This window comes from Microcaecilia unicolor, chromosome 13 (genome assembly GCF_901765095.1).
Source record: "Microcaecilia unicolor chromosome 13, aMicUni1.1, whole genome shotgun sequence".
Lineage (NCBI taxonomy): Eukaryota > Metazoa > Chordata > Amphibia > Gymnophiona > Siphonopidae > Microcaecilia > Microcaecilia unicolor.
The window spans coordinates 30,693,663-30,709,967 of record NC_044043.1 but is presented as its reverse complement, the minus strand read 5'-3'; the positions used below and the strand labels follow the sequence as shown (position 1 = coordinate 30,709,967).

General features: G+C 41.3%; 1 protein-coding gene across 1 annotated transcript in view; it reads left to right on the top strand.

The window, feature by feature from the left end:
• VKORC1L1 (vitamin K epoxide reductase complex subunit 1 like 1) overlaps positions 1-16,305 on the top strand; it is a 119,257-nt gene that overhangs the window by 89,077 nt on the left and 13,875 nt on the right. The gene's annotated exons all lie outside the window — the stretch shown is intronic.

Below are 16,305 nucleotides of genomic sequence, written 5' to 3'. Positions count from 1 at the left end.
AAATTTATCTTTGAGCACATTCAGAACTATTTATGAGGTAATGCTATTTGTTACTATAATGCCAGCAGATGACCTGTCTGGTGAAGTGCCAGTGGAAAATTTTGCAGATTTAAGCTCAGTAGGGATGTGCATTCATTTGAAAATGAATGGTAAAAACATGATGATTGAGGGCATTTTCAGGTGCTATCTTTGAAATGAATTGAATCGATGCAGGTTCAGAATGAGCAAAAAATAATTTCATTTCCATATAAACAGGATGGAGTTGGTCCAGAGGGCAGCTACTAAAATGGTCAGTGGTCTTTGTCATAAAGCTTATGGGGACAGACTTTCAGTGTGTATATATTTTTTAAAGAAAGGCAGGAGAGGGGAGATATGATAGACATTTAAATACCTACACGGCATAAATGCACAGGAGGCGAGTCTCTTTCAATGGAAAGGAAGCTTTGGAACGAGGGGGCATAGGATGAAGGTGAAAGGGGACAGACTCAGAAGTAACCTGAGGAAATAATTCTTCATGGAAAGGGTGGTGAATTTGTGGAATGGCCTTTACATAGGATCGCCAAGGGAAGTAGATGACATGGGTAGATGACATGGGTGGGCAGACTAGATAGGACATATGGTCTTTATCTGCTTACATTTTTCTCATGTTTCTATTTGTTTTCTGCACCATAATGGTCTATGGCTCAGGAGAATTTGTTAGCTTGGCTAGACATAGCAGATCCACTGTGGAACATAAAACTCTTTAACAAGCAGCCAAGCAAGCATATCCCTGCCTCATTCTTTCCAAATTCCAAGGCTGATATCATTAAGAAACTGAAACTTCACTGTGTTTGTTTCCTTCAGGTTGTGAGGATAATGGTGGTATTTTAGGAAGCTGTAGGCTTGAGAGTAAAAAAGAAAGAAAGAAAGAGTAAGGATGACCCCCCCCCAAAAAAAAAAAAAACAAATAGCACATCAGAGTTCAGGTACAGTTAGAAAGGAGTCGGACTGAATGAATTTCTGTGTTTGAAAAGTGGCACACGCTGCTGCAGCAGAGTAGAGACTCCATACATAGCAAAACTCTTCTCTGAATAAACTGAAAAGAGAGGATTGGCAGAGAAATAAGATAGGACTGAAAGACAAGGGAGAGCAGGGTTATACTGGTTGTTTCTAGATGTTTATGACTAATTGGCTGATTGTCAAGGTCAGTAGCATCCCCTAGGAAGAGCAGGTACTACAGAGAGTAAGGGATATACCTGACTTTTCATCTTTTGATGTAGCCTGAGTGGTAGCAGCAGCTCCTACCCAAGGATACAGAGACGGAATTCCATTAAAAAATCAGAGGTGTGACGCATTCTAAAGTGCCTGAAGAGCACTGTTTTGCAGAACATATGTATTGTCATAAAAACATCAGTAGAAGGAAAGCTAAAGGGCCATTTTTTGAGCAGTACCATACTACGTCATTTGCACAAATACCGGTTTCAGCTGGTTTCAGAGGAGGGCACTGATAACATGGAGACTCCATTCTGTGTCGCATGTAGCAGCAGCAGCAGCAGCAGCAGGAAAGCTAAAGAAAAGGGCAAGTCTGTCTTCACAAGCCTCTTCCCCCAGCTAGGTGAGCAGCCCCAGTGCCCGTGTAAGCGAGTCACCATGGAGGAGATGGGGGTGGTCTATGCCATCACTGTCCTTGGGTAGGAGGCAGGTAATGTTGAATTAGACGTTCTATAAATAAATCCACATCTATAACTGGTCAACGTGAATTAGTCATTTCTTTTAGAATTGCATAAAATAACCTGCTAACAAGGAGGAAAACCCAACGGGACCATTTCTGTCCTGGTAGATTCTCCTGATTCAAAATGAATACATTTTTATAGGCTAACCCACAGATTTGGTAATGAATCCATTCCATTCAAGGATTGACAAATACAAACATGGGGGGGGGGGGGGGGGGGGTTTAGACAAAAAACAGATTTATGGTCCTGAGATTTTCTATCTAGGGAAGAGTAAACATTCCTATAGATAGCTTATCTGATTTGCCTATAGTGCCTGGACAAATCAGAGGTTAATAGGTGAAGGCTGAGAGAACAAGTCAGTCTAAGTGGAGGAGTAGCCTAGTGGTTATTGCAGCAGACTTTGATCCTGGGGAACTGGGTTCGATTCCCACTGCAGCTCCTTGTGACTGTGGGCAAGTCACTTAACCCTCCATTGCCCCAAGTACAAAATAAGTACCTGTATATATGTAAACCGCTTTGAATGTAGTTTCAAAATACCACAGAAAGGCGGTATATCAAGTCCCATTTTCCTTTCCCCTTTCTATCATCAAATGTAGAATATTTTCCTCAAGTATTCTAGACTAACATTAACCATGTATTTACCAGATTCCACAATTTCCTCCTCTTCATGTGATCTTTATAAAGAGCACTATGAACAATAAAAGTCTATTACCTACTTTCCTATTCAAACATTTAACTCGTATTCTTAAAAAAAAACATACAATTACATATAGATTCCATTCTGTCATGAACTTGCTACTCCACAGATAATAAACAAAACCCTTCACTTATTCGGGATAGAACTCTGACTCCCAAAGTGAGTAAAGATAAAAATGGTCATGAGTATCAAGGCAGAATGGATACATTAAGTTTCCTGATAAATACATCTCTTAAAAACATGTTTCCTTTGTCTGGCTTAAATTTCACAAGCTTAGTATTAATTCTAGAATTACATACAGGACTATACTTTAATACTGAAGAAAGGAATACATTCCTATTGCTAATACAATAGAAATAGAAAGCTAGAAAGTCCTTAGTTTCAAAATATACATAGCTATAAAGCTTTCTGTTCAGTCTCTCTTAAAAAAAACTTTGTTGCAGTTATAAGCAGACAGTCCTGGTGACAGATTAGTCAGCAGCGGCCACTCTTGGTCCTGGTGTTGTAAATCATCCTTCTTTACACAGTTGCAGTAGAGACTAGTGCTGGCCTCTTTCACAGTTAGTCTTTTACATGGGAGAAGTAATTCTTCCTCTGGAAGGCTTCAACTAATATTAAATGAAAGTTCTTTGAACCTGCAACATGGCTCAAAATAATAAATGTTGTTGTAATGAGGGCCTCATATATGTGGTTAGGCCTCAGGTCAGTTAGTGTCAGCTTCCATCAAGCTTTACAATCTATTTAATATCAGCCCAATTCCTTAACAAAAATTCCATTCCTTAGCATCCCTCCGGACCGGCCCAGGATCTGACTGATGGGTTATGCACATCTTCCAGCAAATGGAGACTGAAAACTCTGACTCTAGTGAGCCAATCTGGCTAGCTAGCCCTAGATTCAGTATTCTCAGTCTCCAGCAGGTGGAAAGGGGTGAGCCCTGTAGTCTCCTCTCTTTCTGCTTTATTAAAAAAAATTTTTTTTAAGGGATATTTAATGAGGGCTTTGCTCTTTTGTGATTTATTTCTGTGCACCGGTGTTTCTTATATTGAGAGGCTGAGGCCCGTGGGGGTCTTCTTAAGTCTCAGGGGTGTTACACTCTGGGGTTCTGAATTCCTCCCCCCAATTTCTCCCGATTCCTCCCTGCAACACTAGGCACTACTCTATATGTGGGAGTGTGCCTCAGCCTCTTCAGTGGAAGAGTGTTTGAGCCCAGGGAGAGGCAGCCGCGTTTTGTTATTAAAAAAAACAAAACAAAAACAAAGGAGCAAACGAGGAGGGCAGCTCTGTCTCCGCCGGTATTGGCAGCGGTTTTGGTTTCTTAGAGCCTGGGGTTGTCAGCAGTGAGGTCTTGTTAGTTTAAAAAGAAAAAGCAAACAAAAAAAAACATGCCATGGCAGAGAAACTCCACAGATGCTCTGTCAGTGATGAAGACTGGGAGCGAACGGGTCATGTAAGTACTGCACAGCTCTGGAGGTCTCAACGGCAGCTGGGCCCTCTCGCGCAGTTTCTCCCACACTGGTCACAGTCTTCTGACTCTATTTTTATTTTTGTTACATTTGTACCCCGCGCTTTCCCACTCATGGCAGGCTCAATGCGGCTTACATGGGGCAATGGAGGGTTAAGTGACTTGCCCAGAGTCCCAAGGAGCTGCCTGTGCCTGAAGTGGGAATCGAACTCAGTTCCTCAGTTCCCCAGGACCAAAGTCCACCACCCTAACCACTAGGCCACTCCTCCGTAGAAAAACTGCACACTCTCATCTTGGCGGGAAACGTCACCATTTTGTCTTCTCCTGCTGGGTCAGAGGAGCATCCCGCTTCCTTGCTGCTCTCTTCAGTGGACCAGTTGGCTGTGGTGCTGCCAGAGCAGTCAGCTACCGGAGGGAGGTTTCCCCCCTGAGTTTGTTCTTCAGATGTACCAGCTTTTTTATTTAAAAAAAAATCGAGTCCCGCTTTTGCTCCCTTAGGTAGGCAGGTGGCATCTGCAAAGAGAATTAGGGGATCCTGGGATCTGGAGGAGAATCAAACCTATGATCCAGATCTGGAACTACCCTCTCTAGAGGAGGCAGATGCCTTAGGAGAGGGGTAGTTTTTGGAGGACCCTGGTCCAGCAAACCCGGGTGCGAAATCTTTACTCCCAGGGGAAGATCCTTTGGTTGTTAGAATTTTTCACAAGGAGGACTTGCAGGAGCTCATCTCTTTGGTGACAACTATGTTACATTTTGAGGAAGAGTAGTCCACGGCAATAGAGGGCTGTAAGATGGATCTTCTAGTTTAAAACCTTCCCTATGCACCAGGATATTAGGGACATCATTCAGGCCCAATGGGATGTGCTGGATTCTCCTTTTCATCTGGTTTAGTCTATGGTGAGACTTTATCCAGTTCCGGATGTGGGCAAGTCCCTTCTTAAAATGCCTGTGGTAGATGTAATAGTCTCGGCTGTGACAAAGTGCAATATGGTCCCTGTGGATGGAGGCACAGCCTTCGAGATGTTCAGGATCACTGGATGGAGGCTCTATTAAAGAGTAGTTTTGATGTCTCTCCCTTAGCAGTTCAGGCGGTCGTCTATGGTTCCTTGGTGGCTAAGACTTGCTTCCAGTGGGACGAAAGGGTCTTGGATAGAGCTTTGGATAATGTGTCTTTAACAGATGCTTTGTACGATTTGCTGAGGGCATTTTCTAAGTCCATGGCCTTAGGTGTAGCAGCGTGACAATCTCTTTGTTTAAGAGGCTGATCCGCAGATGCAACTTCTAAATCTAAGCTGAAATTCCCTTTCTGGGGTTCTTTTTTGTTTGGAGATGAGTTGGAAAAGTTAGTCCACAGTCCGGGTGATACTAAGATTCCTCGCCTTCCAGAGGACCGGCCTAGAGCATCGGGTTGTGGCTTGCTTTTCGACCGCAGTCGGGGATGAGATTTCTGTCGGTTTTGGACAGGTACAGGAGCTCAAAGTCAAGAGGTACAGGTTTTTTTCAGAAAATTCAGTTATTTTAGGGAACTCACAGAGGTGGTAGGGAACCCAGGGCCTCTTTCCACTCACCAGCCCGTCCTGTCCAATGACAGTGTTCGGGGTCCAACCTGTGGGAGCTCGTTTAACTCAGTTCTGTTGGAGGTGGGCCCAGATTACCTTCGATCAGTGGATGTTAGAGGTCATACGCAATGGGTATGCCTTAGAATTTGCGTGTTATCTTCCAGATGCCTGGTCTCCCTGCCGATCTCACCACAAGGCGAGCGTGGTCTGGGACACATTAACAAGGCTTATCGAGCTGCAGGCTATTTGTTTGGTCCCCTCTTCAGAAGTCAGGCAAGGCCGTTATTCCAGTTACTTTGTAGTTCCAAAGAAAGAAGGCTCCTTCCACCCAAATTTGGATCTCAAGGTGGTCAGTCGGACCCTCAAGATCACCAGTTTTCATATGGAAACTCTTCGCTCGGTAATAATGGCCATCAGATCAGGAGAGGTTTTGGCCTGGCTAGATTTGACAGAGGCACTTGCATCAACGGATTCTTAGCTTTGCGGTTGTAGGCAAGCATTTTCTGTTTCAAGAGTTTCCGTTCAAACTAGCTACAGCTCCTCGCGAATTCACCAAGGTCATGGTGGTAGTGGTGGCAGCTCTCAGAAAGGACAGTATTTTGGTTCATCTCTATTTGGAAGACTGGCTAATCCGAACAAAGTCATATCAGGAGAGTTTGCACGTCATGGACTAGATGATCCAGTTTCTTCAGTCCCTTGGTTGGGTGGTCAACTCCCTCAAGGTTCACTGGTGCCATCTCAGACCCTCAAGTACTTGGGAGTGTCCTTCGATACAGCACAAGGTCGAGTATTTCTTCCTCAGGGCAGGATTCTCAAGTTACAATCTCAGATTCAGGAGTTCCTGAGCAAAACTGTTCCCTGTGTACGGGATTATCTTCAGGTTTTTGGTTCTATGATTCTATGACGGCAGAGCCAAGCGTGAATTATCAAATGAACGAACGAATGTGCAGCAACGCTGTTAGAATTTAGCAAAAGGGTCAAGTTCCCGGTTGTACAGAATGTGCTCCTTCCTTTCTTTCTTCTCCTGCTTGAAGTTAATACTGAATCTAGGACTAGCTGGCCAGGGCTATTATTGGCTCACTAGGAGTTCTCAGTCTCCACCTGTTGGAAAGAGTGCATAACCCATCAGTCAGATCCTGGGCTGGTCTGGAGGGAGTAAAGGAAAGCAAATTAGCAGGTAAGAACTAATATCTCCTTAGCTCAGTGATTTTATTACCATATCTTTATATAATCCTCTTTCATAATTATATTCAATTCGCATGAACAACTGTAGTAAGATACTTCCACCCTTTACCCATATCTTCCATTAACCTGCAGTTTGCTTTTTTACATGCTGCTTATTAGAATAGCAGTCACCACCTGCAGTCATGTGACCATTCACAATATTTACTGTCTAATAGTTCACACAACTTGCACAGTGGCAGGTAACAACTTCATTGTCTCATTTCATATACCTTCTCATTTACTTGAACATCTCTGTATCCTTTACTCCATACAATTCAAAACATAACTTTAAACTTTGTAAAACTGTCTTATCTCAGAAATATTCCAATAATCTACACTTGTTGCTATTCAAAAGCTATATTGCCCTTTTTAAATTCCTAACACAAAGGAAATATGTTCATAAATAAACTATCTTGCATAACAAGTAGTAATAGGGCACCAAGTAATCAGTTAAGTGCACAGTTTCCCCATTTATACAAAACAAGTCTCATAAAGGACACGGAAAGGGGAATGAAATTTAACATTCCACCTTTCTATAATTGTCACCTAAATTGTATACATGTTATTTACAAGCATTCATCATGTTCCTGAAACGTTTAAGAAAACAACTCACCCTAAGTTAGGGGAAAGCGCTATCAAATTCACTCAGATAATGGTCCTAAGTGGGAAATTTAACAACCTATATGGTGAAAGAGGGGGCAATTTAAACAAATTAGGGCAATCTAAGCAGTCACCTAGAGAGGCACGTTCCTTTTTCTGGAGAAGCACAAAACAGTTTGTCAAGGCACATAATAGATCTTAACAACTTCATAATCTAAACACTTAACAAGATACCCTGTTCCTGGAGGGCTGTTTCTCTGGAATCTCATTTACCTGGGGTACATAGTAACATAGTAGATGACAGCAGAAAAAGACCTGCACGGTCCATCCAGTCTGCCCAACAAGATAACTCACATGTGCCACATTTTGTGTATACCTTACCTTGATTTGTACCTGTCTTTTTCAGGGCACAGACCGTATAAGTCTGCCCAGCACTATCCCCGCCCCCTAACCACCAGCCCCGCCTCCCACCACCGGCTCTGGCACAGACCCCCATACTCACCCCCATTTGGGAATCTGCTTCCAGAGGCAAGTTTGAGCCTCACACCACAGTGGTAATGAGGTCGTGAGGTGCTTGCTTGCTTTTATTTATTTTTATAAAAGGCAGGAGAGAGCCAGAACAATTAACAGAGCCTGGTGTGGACACTGCCAAGTTCACTGTCACTTTAAATCTTTTAGACAGTGCCCTAACTGCACATGCCTGGATGCCTTTCTGGCCAACCAACAGAACAGTACTAAAGGTAAGAATACAACTCCAAAGGGAGATGGGAAGGATGTGAGAATATATACCTGCTGTCCTCTGAGAAAACCTACTACAGGTAAGAAACTACTTTCTCTGAAGACAAGCAGGCATAATATTCTCATATATGGGACTCACTAGCTACCAAGCTCACAATAAGGATGAATTTTATAACTAACTAGCCAGTGAACCTAGTGGGGGGAAAAAAGGGGTGGAAGGCAGAATTGACTTAAGTAGTAAAAAGATTCTGCAGGACTACTTGTCCAAACCTGCAATCCTGCCTAGAATGCTACTCAAGACAGCAGTGAAGATGTGGCTAGAAGACCACACTGCTGCCTTGCAAATCTCTTCAATGGAGGCAGAGTGGAAATGGGCTACTGAAGTTGCCATAGCTCTTACATTGTGAGCAGTGACACAGCCCTGAATGTCAGCCCATGATATACATTTACTTCTATCATGGAGCATCTTTACATAAATCTAATAAGCATCTCCTTTCTGTAACAACATTAGCAAAACAAAATTATTTACTACCTGCAAAAAGACATTCAGGGCTTATCATTCCAGCTGGTTACCATAGAATCTCATAACAGAGATTTCTTTCTACAACTGCATTCAGCTCATACAGAAAAGACTAGGAAATATAATGAAATAGTTCATGATGTAAATTGATTTCAGCCAGTCAGGAATCTGTGAAATGGGTACGGTGTAAAACATTCTCTTTATGTTGATTAGAAAAAAAAAGTACAAATCCTAATGGGGCAGGCAAGGTTGTATCTTTGGCTGGCCTTTACAAAGTTAGCAATACTGTTTCATATAGACAAGACAAAAAATAGCACATAGACCTCTGCAATTTTTCTGAATTTGGAGATTTGGGATCGTACTGTACCTTAAATATGAATCACATCCCTCCTCTGCTGTCATGTATCGGCTCTAGTACATGAAAGCCACATGCAGGCATTTTAGGAAAAATCACATGGCCAGTGTGAGTTTTCTAAAACCCCTCAGAATGCAAAGTGCATCCAACATGTCTTCAAGATTCAAGTTCAATTTGTGTCACCTCCACTTATGCTTGGATAACAATTTGTAAAGGAGGCAAGGAGACGGCATCACTAGGCAGAGTATGATGTTTTTCTAAAGCAGCCACCCTTAGCAAAAGAGTTTCCCCGAGATACTTCAGTATGGGCTTTAGAATGGCCCTCAAATTTAACAATAGTAAATTTAAACAAGGCAAAAACATAGGGGCAATACGAATTGGTTTCCCTGAAGATGTTAAGAAACCCCTATTTTCCCAAATTCCTGTGTTAACTCCATATGCATTAAGATATAGCGATATATCCTGTAACAGAACTATCAGTAACAATTTCACAGGCACAAATTAAAACAACAAATTTAGCACTAGGAGCCTCAGTTAACAGAACACTGTTAACTATGTCTTAAAAAAATACAACCCATATCTCCAGCCCATAGTTACCCCTGGCTGTTTCTAAAACCAAAGCCCGTGGCAGCCAAGCAGACTAGCAAGTGGGGCGAGGTTTGGTATATATATTTTTTAAACAACATAAAGATGTTCTGTCTTTGCAAGGGTGTTATTGTCAAAAGCAATCATGTATTTATTTTCTTTATTTAAATTTACCACAGTCAAATTTTTATTCAAATAGTACAAGTTCACATATAAGTAACAATTTGCAACAGACTAAAAGGCATGCAAACTTTACTCAGTAGTAATCTAATACAGGAGGACATTAATATGTTAACTCCTCTCTGCTGCCAATAACACAAAATGCAAGAAGATCTGCTAATGAAACATTAATAGAATAACATTATACAGATCATGATTAGCATACACAGGAGCATTAATCCTAACTACCCACAAATATACAAACACACAGCACAGATAACCACATTAACATAATTACATTATGATGTATAACACAACAAAGGCGCCCTTCGAATATATGTATATTCCCCTCCTCTGGCGGAGCCAAAAAGTCATTCTTTAAAAGAAACATTCTGTTTTAATTAAATCACCAGAAACAGGGACAGCCTAATAATCCTATGAGACTTGAGTAAGAAAAACCATAACGGGTACAAGGGCACTGTCTGAGGAAGTTCCCTGCAGGACATTAATGGCCAAATGGATTTTTCACAGCTCAAAGGGAAAATGCATTTTATAGCTATAGTGTCATCAGCTGTTATAGCGAAATGCAATACATGAAAAGCTGTCTATACATTTTACAACAGAATGTTTCTAAATACACATTCTGCTTACTATCCATCTTCAAAACATCTCTAATTCTATTTTATTTATGCCAATCGCATGCTTTTGAAAGGAGAGCAAAGGAAAAAAAAAAAAAAAAGCTTATTTCTCCTCTCTATCCAGCCAAACCCTGCTGTGAAGCAGTAGAAAGAATGTTAAAAAGGAATGACTCTTCTCTCTCCAGATCAACTTTAAAAAAATGTTTAGTACACAAAAGGGTTCTCTCTAGTTCTCACTCATACCAGATTTACACAGACTGTCTGCAACTAACATAGTAACAGTAAATGACAGTAGATAAAGACCTGTACGGTCCATCCAGTCTGCCCAACAAGGTAAACTCATTTTACATGGTATGCGATACTTTATATGTATACCCAAGTTTGATTTGTCCTTGCCGTTCTCAGGGCACAGACCATAGAAGTCTGCCCAGCACTGTTCTTGTACTAAAAGTTCTGAAGCTAACGTCAAAGAGATCATTGAAGTCTGCCCAGCACTGGTTTTGCTTTCCAATTACCGGTGTTGCCACCCAATCTCTGCTAAGATTCCGTGGATCCATTAAAAGAAACATATCCCTTCAACATATGAATGCAGAGGAATATATACTAAAATAATACCACATTGCATTTATCTTTTATATGGAAAGCACAAAAATAAGATTATACTCTTAAGTGGATCTCAAGAATCCTGGGCAAATGGTCTCTCTCTCCATTCAGGAAATCTTCCAGCAGTCCTCAGGGTTCTTTCCAATTCTCTCCTAGTGGTTAGTGCAGTGGACTTTGATCATTATACGCAGGCTGCAAAGAGCAAATACTGAGGAAACTTCAAACAGGCCAGAACACAGCATCCAGGCTCATTTTCGGAAAACCTAAATATGAAAGGGCAAAACCACTACAAGAGAAACTACATTGGCTTCCACTCAAGGACCGCGTTACTTTTAAAGTTTGCACATTAGTCCATAAGATCATTTACGGTGAAGCCCCAGCGTACATGTCTGATTTAATAGACCTACCACCCAGAAACGCTAAAAGATCATCCTGAACTCACCTCAACCTTCACTACCCAACTTGCAAGGGCCTGAAATACAAGACGCTACACGCGTCAACCTTTTCCTACATGAGCACGAAGTCTTGGAATACATTACCGCGCAACCTAAGAATGATTAACGAACAAGCCTCCTTCCGTAAACTACTGAAGACTCACCTGTTTGAACAAACTTACGGAAAGAGCCAAAACACATAGAGACCACACTCACTGTTCACCAATGCAATACACATCCACTTCTGATCCCTCATCCCGTTATCCAGTCAATCATACATTTATTCACGGAACTATGTACACCATATGTCTTGGTGTCTAACAATGCCCTTTTTTCCCATTGTCTCCTTCTAATGTTTCTATGTTGATGTCCCATTGTTATACTCCCAATGATATTCGAATGTCTCGCACAACTCTGTTCAATGTAATCCATAACCTAGTTGTAACAAATGTATTTCGATTATGCATGTCTTATTGTAAGCCACACTGAGCCCGCAAATAGGTGGGAAAATGTGGGATACAAATGCAATACATAAATAAATAAATAAATAAATCCTGGAGAACTGAGTTCGATTCCCACTGCAGCTCCTTGTGACTGGGCAAGTCACTTTAACCCTCCATTGCCCCTGGTACAAAATAAGTACCTGAATATATGTAAACCGCTTTGATTGTAGTTGCAAAAACCTCAGAAAGGCGGTATATCAAGTCCCATTTCCCTTTCCCTTCCCTTCCCTTATGAGAACTGGTCAGAATGAGACCCATCTTGCTCATCCTGGCAGATCTTTGACCCACAAAAATCGGTTATCTTGCTCTCAGCCAGATAAGCCCAAAGCAATCTCAATTAGCCACTTTGCAAGTATATTATAAACTCAATGAATAAAAATCTTGTTTCTCATATACATTGTGATTTCCATAAAAATCACTCTGTACCTTTTCTAATTCCACTATATATTTTTTTTGAGATGCAGTAAACATTTTTATAGACAGCTTATCTCTTAGCTATTGCCTGTAGTGCCTAGACAAATCAGAGGTTAATAGGTGAAGGCTGAGAGAACAAGTTGTGTTTTCCACTTCCTTCTTTTGTTGAATTTTTGTGGAAACTGCGAACCCCTTTTGTTTCTGTGGCTGAGAGAACAAGTCATTCTCTGCATTATTCTACCATCAAATGTAGAATATTTTCCTTAAATATTCTAGACTAACATTAACCGTTTATATACCAGATTCCACAGTAACATTAATGATGGTGACACGGTGCATTGGAAGAATGATTACCCTGGATGACCAGTCCCTGTAGGTAGTTAAGGACATGAGTTTTAAGTGGCTGCTGTACCTCTTAGTCTCCCAGTTCCCTTCAAGACCACTTTTAAGTTCATGTTCAATTTATTTTTGATATACTGCAAATCAAAACAAATTGTCTAAGTGGCTTACAAAATTATGATAACTTATGGGGTGGTACAAACAAGATTGACCACGTTAGGATGAAAAAAGACAACAAACAATAGAAATTGTAATAACAAATAAAGGGGCAAAGGGAAGAGGTGAAAATAAAGTTTCATGCTCCAGCCAACTAACAGAGTAAACTCAACTGAAACGTATTGGATTTAGCTTGCAGAAAGGCCCGAGTGGTGCTTTAAAAAAAAAAAAAAAAAGAATAAAGGTACCTTTTAAGATTATGAAAGTTCAGTCCTGATGGAAGCAAGAATTTCTGATGTAGTCAAGCCAGGTATGAGGATGAGAAGATGCTGTTGAGAGGAGTGAAGAATGGATTTTGTGGGATGAGAAGACTGGAGAGAAATAAAGGGAAATAGGAATGTAGAAACTGATGGACGATGGTCAAGTAGTTGACAGGGATTCGATATACTACCAGAAGCCAACATTCAGAAATACAGAGGGGGGATGGGGTCATATTTTTACTTATCGAATACTAGTTTGATGGTTGTATTTTGCTCCAGCTGTAATCTGAGAAATTTGCAAGCTGTGATCTAAGGAATTACAATAATCTATTTTAGAGTCAGCAAGGGCCAGGAGGAAGGCTTAAGGAAAGACGGCTCAAGCATTGGGTAAATGGAACATATCTGCCTCAAGGTGGAAAAGCACTTACACTTTCCTTTTGTAAATAGATCTCTAATGTTATTAGTATTATCAAATATAACCTCCAGAATTTTGATTGAGTCTCTAAGGGGGAATATTAACACCATGTATGCTAAGAGAGAAGTGCGTGTGGTGGTGGGGAGGAGGGGGGGGGGGGGGGTGGTGGTTGGAGGAAATATTTGCATTTGATTTAGAAGGATTAACTTTCATCTGGTTTGCAGATAGCCAGTCTGCAGTCTTATCCAGATTTGAGGATATTGAGGCCATAGTTTGAGGGGAGTGATTTATGTGGGTGATTCTCATCCTGTATAATCAATGCCATACCCAATTGTGGGCACAGCTGGCCAAGGCAGAGGGTAGTAGCATTCATTTTACCAGTGATGTCTGGACCAGTTGGGATACTACACTCCTCTGCTGCTCTCTTACTGTACAGTGGTGTCAAATAGACCAAATAGCCTTCCCTTAGCCTATATTTTAGAAATAAGGGTAATCATGGAGGGCTGGCACCTAGGATGAAGGAAGGCGAGTATGTGTCCTAGCCTCTTTGTAGCAGACAATGGCAAAGAAATGTTTAAGATGGTGAAGGAGTGGTGGATCTTTGATGGGATCTAATGCTTTTTGCTTTTGATGCACCTGGTAATATCCCAGGCCAGAGAACTAAGGGAAGCAGCAGCCCTATCCCGAAACTAATGATAAGTGCAGAAAAGTAGTGATGTGTTTTTCACTGGAGTGTGACTGTTGCAGGGGCAACTGTGCACTAGCTTAGTCCTTCTTAGCCCTTTCCTGGAGGCACACCTAGTTGGTCAGGTTTTCAAGATTACCACAATGAATATTTGAGATAAATTTGCATATATTGGAGACCATTATATGCAAATCTGTTTCTTTGTGAGCAGAGTAGCAGCCTAGTGGTTAGTGCAGTGGACTTTGATCCTAGGGAACTGAGTTCGATTTCCACTGCAGCTCCTTGTGACTCTGGGCAAGTCACTTAACCCTCCATTGCCCCTGGTACAAAATAAGTACCTGAATATATGTAAACTGCTTTGAATGTAGTTGCAAAAACCTAAGAAAGGCAGTATATCAAGTCCCATTTCCCTTTCCCTTCCCCTTATATATTCATTGTGGTAACCCTGAAAACCCAACTGGCTAGTGAGAAGCATTTCAGTAGCTCATTTAGGGTGTTGGCACCAGGTGCAATTCCAATTGTCTGTTGCTTGAGAGGTTAGTGGAGCAATGGGCAGCCCTCCATTAGATGTTATTGGATACCAAGATCAGTATTGAAAACCCCTTGGGTGTCAGGACTGGACATACTTGACTTGGGTACAAAAGTACTGAAACTCTTCAAGGATGCCATAGAGGAAATGAGTTCAAGAAGGGCCACCTGGAGGCAAAGAGAGGGTTTATGGCACTGAAAAGGATTGACATAAAAATGTTAGTGCTGGTGGACTTCTTGTTGCAGGACATGCAGAAAAGGTGTAACCACTCACTGAGGAGGATGCTTACGTGCTAGCCACCCTGTGTGACTCATGGGTGAATATCGCCATCTGGTCCAACATTTGATTTACTGGAGATGAGTAAAGTAGAGAGAAGAGGGTGCCAGAGGCAGATATACAATGGGAATACAGCAAGGGTAAGTCTAGACGCCCCAGCAAGCAGAAGTATTAGTATGAACAACATCCTGCCAGCTACCCTTTCCTTTCCCACATTTTATTTGCCAGTCCATCTGGGCACTACAGAATGGTTTTGTCATTTATTGGCTTGATATACTGCCTCTTTCGTACACGAGTCAAAGTGGTTTACAAAATAATATACTTAATATAAAATACTAGAAAAGGAATGCCATACATTTGATAGATCAGAACAAACATTCAGCAAGTAACTGTAAAAACCGTTCACACTTGTCACCCACTGCTCCCCAAACCAGTGAATCCTGATTGAAGGCCCAATTGTTTTACTTATGAAATGCCATTTGGGGGGGGGGGGGGGGGGGGGAAACCGTTTTCAGCGCAGCCCGAAAAGAGGCATAACATTTTTCTACTCTAAGATGCCATGGCAAGGAATTCCACAAAGGAGGGGCTAAAAAATAAAAAGCGCTAGATCTAGTAGACTCCTACTTTACTTTGGATGGATGGGGCAGTTCAAGTCTGTGAGAGAGTGAAGGGTACGAAGTGGTGTGTAAATCAATGATGGTAAATAATCAGTTTTGTTACTATAATATGTTTTATATATAAGAGTTAATACTTTTAAACTTAATCCTGAAATCTGCTGGAAGCCAATATAACTGCTTAAGAAGGGGTGTGACATGCTTACTTCGCTTTGCCTGGCATAAAATCCTGGCTGCGGTGTTTTGAAGTCTATAAACATTTTAGATTAGTTTTGGTGATACCTACATATACAATAATCATACCGTGAGTTGATATAAGCATAAAATAAAGAAGAAAGAGAATTTGCGTCCACGTAATTACGGACTGCTCTTAATTTATACAAAAAAAAAAAAAGAAACCTCTAAATAGAGAAGAAAATTGAGGGAAGAATGAGAGCGCTGAATCCAAGATATGACTCCTGAATACCTAAATGAAGGGACAGGAATAAGAGAAGGAGTGGGTGTTGAGCCAGAGATCCAAAAGGCAACAGTTTATCTGGATTTGGTATCTGCCGATGTTCTTGTAGCCATGATGCAACTTCATGAAGACGTTTCTGAAGTGGCTCTAAGTCAGTACATCACTGCTGTTGAAATGTATAAGAAGGAAATCATCAGCTTAAGAGTAAGAGCTAATACAATGAGACTGAATTAACAATGCCAGTGGGCTAATGAAGAGATTAAACAGGAGAGGGAAAAGAACAGTGCTGTGGGGTATGCCACAAGAAAGAGTATGACAAGAAGAGGCCTGCATAACCTGGAAAGTATGTTGTTCCAGAAAAGAAACCGTTT